We start from the raw sequence: 5,786 nt of genomic DNA, 5'->3' as shown, positions 1-5,786 counted from the left end.
GACTTGCCCGTAGGTGGAGTCTCCGGGCTCCTCCGCCAGCCCCGCAGGGTGTCGGGCGAGAGCTCGGGGCGGGAAAGCCCAGATTCCTTGCGGGTGTTGTGCCGAGCCTCGCTTTCTTAGAGCCAGGGCAGTGCCCGCTCAGCGTGGATGTTGGGGTGCTTGTTCCCGGGATAGCTCGGTCCTCTGAGTGTTCAGGAAGCAAATTTAGCCCCGCTGGTGTGGCTCAGTGGATAGAGCGCTGGCCTGCGGACCTGGGTTCGATTCCGGTCAAGGGCGCATGCCGGGGTTGTGGGCTCATCCCCAGTGGGGGGCATGCAGGAGGCAGCCGATCAGTGATTCTCATCATTGATGTGTCCCTCTCCCTTCCTCTCCGAAATCAATAGAAAGCATATATATATATATGATTTATGCAGCAGGCACTCGATCCCGCATGCACCGTGCTGGGTGGACTGGGGCAGTGCAGGCCCTTCCTTGCCTTAGGGAAGGTGTGTGGGCGAAATAGGAAATGTGGTCTGTTCCGAGCTTCCCGTTGTTGACTGTTTTATTTATAGGCGAACCACCTAAGACAAAGTATTCCTGAGCCAAACAATTTTTGAATGGTCTCTTGCTCCTTTTTTTTTTTTTTTTACTGTAGAGCTCGGTCATTAAACATTTACGACTCATTGTTTCGTTTTAAAATTTTTACCGAGTTAAAAATCTAAAGTAAACTTTAGGGAAATGCCTGCTTCCCCACCAACCCTGATACTCGGTTTTTTTCTGACCTCATAGCTCTCCTTCCCTCCGGTAATTTCCTGTCATCTGAGAAACCAAGACAATCTGCAGTCATCCACACTTAATGTAACTCAAATTTTAAGTTCTATGGCGTTTTCAAAGCACACCTTTCATGTCACCTTTTCATTTGTTTTAGGAACTCTTTGTTCAGTATCTAGCCACCTATTCCTACAGACATGGCAGTGGAAAAGAAAAGAAAGCACTTACTTACCATGACTTATCCAATACTGCAGAGCAATCGGAAACGTTCCAGTTTCTTGCAGGTAACTTACAGCTTTTCCCCCTGCTTTCACTGCAATAAACATGGTGCTGCTTTCTCTAGGTGCCAGCGTTAGCCATGGCCTGGCACAGCGTTGCCTGTTGACTGTCTGTGATGTGGCTCACCTAGAATGGTAATGAGGCCAACAACCTCCAAAAGGCTGTTTGGCCGGCTGGTGAGCGTGGCAGACCCACACTCGGACCTCTCCTTGCCACTGAAGGGGAAACCCTGGGCTGGTCTACTTGGCCCCAGAAACAGAAACTAACTTGTAGAACAAGCGGTGGGGGCCCCGCTAAAAGGGCTAAGTCTCCCCCTGGGCCCGCCAGCCTGTCGCAAGGTAAGCTGGGCGGGTTGCTCACAGGCTGACCCACACATAGAAGCACATGGTTTGCATTCAGGGAAATGGAAACAGACCTTTAGCATTCGTCAGGAGACACCCTGAAGGGCAGTCCGATTTCGTCTTGTTTTGGAACCTACTTTAGAGGTCAGAGCAGGAAGTAGTACGTTTTGACATGTGCGCGGCTGTGTGCGTAGTCTACCGAAAGCAACTGCTAATGTCAGCTTTATGTTTTTAAGATATATTACCAAAGAAGATACTAGCTAGTAAATACCTGAAAATGCTTAAGGAGAAGAAGGAAGAGGAAGAGGAGGAGGAGGAGGAGAATAACAACGATGATGAAAGTGATGAAGCAGAATCCTAAACCCAAAACGCAATGCTTTACAGTCCGCCTGGTGAGGGCCCCCCAGGACCACCCAGCACTGCGCCTTCAGTCTCCTCACCTTCCAGCGGCTTCCAAGACACTGCTCCTTGGCTGAGACGCAGGGCCTGAGGCACCTGCACACGTGGCCGAGGAGAGCTGTTGGGCCCACCCTGCGGTTGGCGGGCACCGAGCACGAGCTGCCTGGACAGCCAGAGACAATGCTCTCCACGCTCGCTTCGGGCAGCGTCCAGAGCTTCTCCTGGCGGCTGGTAAATCAACCACGTCTCGTTTTAGCTCCATGTAGTTTAAGTTACATTTTGTTACATTGTGTGTAGTTACATTTGCATTTTTGTATTTCAAGAAAATTTGAATATTTGTTTAAATACAGCATTTTTAACTGTAAAGACAAAAATTTTAAATTAAAAGTTATATGTAGTTTTACAGTAAAATGCTCTAGGTCTAATTTTAGAAGCCTCTATTGTCCTAATGCCTCGCTTATTGTCTGAGACTTTTGTGAAATTTTAAAATATGCATTTCTAGCATTTTTATTCCCAGAGAAAAATTTTAAGTCAAATCATAAATCCAAAAATACAACCTCTGCGTAAGCATATTTCTCTTAAACACTTTAGAACCTTTTGTATCTTGAAGATATAGCTCATTTACTGTTCCTTCTTTACACCTGCAGTAACTACCGTCCACAAGAGAAAACCATAAACTCTGTATTTTCTGGCTCTTTTAATCTTTTTTTTAAATGAGGTATTTACATCCAGTAACAGCATCCTGTTCAGTCTGTTGGTTGTGTGAGCAAGCAGTCAGTCCCATCACCCCACCCCAAACATCCCACATACCCCTTGGAGGGACTCCCCCTACTCCCAGGCAACCACTGATGTTTTCTGTGTCTCTTGTTTTTAAAGTTTATTTTTTAAAATAAAAATCCACTTTTTGGTGTACAGTTCCGAGTTGGACAAATGCAGAGTCATGTAACCACCACAAATATGATAACAGTTTTATCACCTCCCGCCAACTTTCTGCGAGGTCCAACGCATTCCTTCCCTTTACCGTGGCAGCCGCTGAGGAGGCTCTGCCGGTAGCGGTGCCAGCACTTTCTGCAACGGGCTATATGGAAAATACGTTCCGTTTTGTGGGCTGTCGATTACTCAGTCCTGCCGCTGTACAAAAGCAGGCGGAGAGAGGACCTAAGGAATGAGTGTGACTGTATTTCAAGAAAATATTTCTGGATGCTGACATTTGAATTTTGAATAGTTTTCATGGGTCTAAATTCAAAAAAAATTTTTTCAACCAGTTAAGAATGTAAAAACCATTCTCATCTCATAGGTCCAACAAAAAAACACCGTAGCGCCCCAGCTGGTTTGGCCTGCAGACTGAAGGGTCCCAGGTTCGATTCTGGTCAAGGGCACATGCCCGGGTTGTGGGCTTGATCCCCAGTGTGGGGCATGCAGGAGGCAGCCGATCAATGATTCTCTCCCATCATTGATGTTTCTCCCTTCCTCTCTGAAATCAGTAAAAAGATAGACTTAAAAAAATAAGACAAACAAACAAGCCCACAGTAGCCCCCGGACTATGGTTTTCTGGCCCGTCTTTCCCGAGGGCCACGTAAGGAACCACAGTGCGTGAGGCGGAGGTGGGCTTTTAGTTGAGCACAGGCGCTAGGCTGCTGCTGCAGGGTCGGCAGCCCCGCCCTGTGCCCTGCTGCGGGCTCCGGTGCATGGAGACACCGCGGTTACCCAGTCCCCGGTGAATGGGCGAGTCCCAATTTGGGTTGTTTCCAGTTGTGACGATTACACAGGCCTGTGAACACTTACTGGGAACGAAACCTCCGCCTGCTTTAGTGACACTACATCCTAGTATCTTCAGCCACTTTTTGCTTTTCTCAATCCAACTGCCCTGGGCCTTCCCCTTTTTAGTACAGACAAGTCAAAACCAGCCCAGGAGGCCCAGGCGTTCAGAGCTGCACCAGTGCAGGCAGCCCCAGCCAGGGCAGAGGGGCCACGTGACCACGAACCCCGAACGAAACCTCCGCCTGCTTTAGTGACACTACATCCTAGTATCTTCAGCCACTTTTTGCTTTTCTCAATCCAACTGCCCTGGGCCTTCCCCTTTTTAGTACAGACAAGTCAAAACCAGCCCAGGAGGCCCAGGCGTTCAGAGCTGCACCAGTGCAGGCAGCCCCAGCCAGGGCAGAGGGGCCACGTGACCACCGGCCACGAACCCTGCGTATGGACAAGTTTGATTCCCACAGGATGTGGACTCGGGGCTTTCATTTGGGGCTCAGTTGAATGGTCTTTTACATAAATGTCCTTTCTTACGGCTGCTGAAGCAGAAGCACCCAACTCATTCTAGAGACACCTGTCCTATCATCCACCCATTCCTGTGGTTCTCACCCCAGACTCCAAGTTCTCAGGGGCAGTGCCCAGCACTGTTCAAGGAATGGGTGAGTCCGATGCTTGTAGAAGCCCTAGACCAGCGGTCGCCAACCAGTGGTCCGTGAGGTCTCAAAGGTCGGAGACCGCTGCCCTAGGCGGTACCAGTAAACACACAAGCAATTGAAGACCGTTGGGAGAAGCAGCTGTAAATACAAGGAATTTTATTTGATTTTTTGCTGACATACTATGAGGCAAAACAAAATTGACACAATACAAAATAACTTTATAAAATATCATTCACATTTACAGCATTCTGTGCATGTTAAGGGTTATGTAAGGAGGTGAAAAAACACTATGCCAAATTTTTAGTATTAGTTTATATACACACAGTAAGAAACAAAACAAATAACTGTTAGGGTTTCCATGAATTTATTGCAAAAATAGTGCAAACTACTTTAACCTAGGAAGCTGTAAAACAAACTCGAAAGGACCCGGCTGAGCTTAGACACGGCCATAGGTGCTCAGCCTCTCAGCCTGGAGCTTTCTTCACCAGTTTAGCTTTTGTCCATCAAGACCACACCCCACCCGTTTGGTTTAGGGTGAGAGCAGGGGAACGGAGAGGCAGAGCCTGGCTCTCCGGAGGGGCCGCTGGGCCGCTGCCCGGGGCCAGCAGCACCTCTAGGGTCATGCTACTCGCTCAGTGGCGACCGTGTGAGGTCTGTGTTGAAAACGTGTGAGATGCCACGATGGTTAAGCCTGACCAACGAGTTACCCAACCTCTGCATGGCAGGGAGACCGAATCCAGGACGCAGCGTGAACGGGAAGGACCGGGAGCGCCACTGCCCGCCGACGCCCTCTTGGGTGTGTCGGGTAAAGTATGATTCTGCTTGTGGGCAACCTTTGAACCGATGGTGAAGTTAAAAAAGGAAAAAAAAAGCCACGGTATCCCTACAAGGGTAAATCTGAGGCTTCTTTCAACAGTCTCTTGGGGTCCGAAAAGCATAAGTCTAAACAAAACAATAAGAGCAAAACAAAATGCTACACATAAAAGCTAAATAAACAAAATGCAGCACATTCAGGTTCTTTTTCTTGAGGTACCGATATGAATCCAACCACCTGCCCCCGGGACTCCTGCTAGTAAAACAACACTTCCTGGCCAGCCAATCGCGGGGCATCTATTATTACTGAGAAAGTGCAACAGGGCCCATCCTTACATGCAGCATAAAGGGTGACTCACTCCACAAAACAGCCCACGGAGCGGCCGGACAGGAGGTTCACACGAGAGACATTGACTCAGAATTGCCCCGTTTTTGAGATCCTGCAGCAGAAAGCCGCCCAAATCAATCAACTTTCAGAGTTTTGCCACTAAGGAATGTTGGTTCTCTTGCAAAATTCAGAGATCTCTTTAAAATAGTAAAACTATCTCCTACAGGAAAGATTCCCCTGAATTTTTATGTCTTATTGGTATAAAATCAAATTCTTAAGACTCCAAAATATTGCGTTACCTCCAAAGGATTAAGTTAAAAAAGATCGCCATAGTAGGAAAAGTCTAGATTGTAAACTGCCCAATATAAAAGCGTGGAAAGTGGCCCATCCCCTCTGATTCCTCACCTGCCAGGAAGCTCTCCTCCCTGGGACCCTGGGCTGCGGCTGCTGAAGCGCCCCCCCCCC

Source organism: Myotis brandtii, unplaced genomic scaffold, assembly GCF_000412655.1.
Source record: "Myotis brandtii unplaced genomic scaffold, ASM41265v1 scaffold532, whole genome shotgun sequence".
In the NCBI taxonomy this organism is placed as follows: Eukaryota; Metazoa; Chordata; class Mammalia; order Chiroptera; family Vespertilionidae; genus Myotis; species Myotis brandtii.
Note: the sequence above shows the minus strand (reverse complement) of the source record.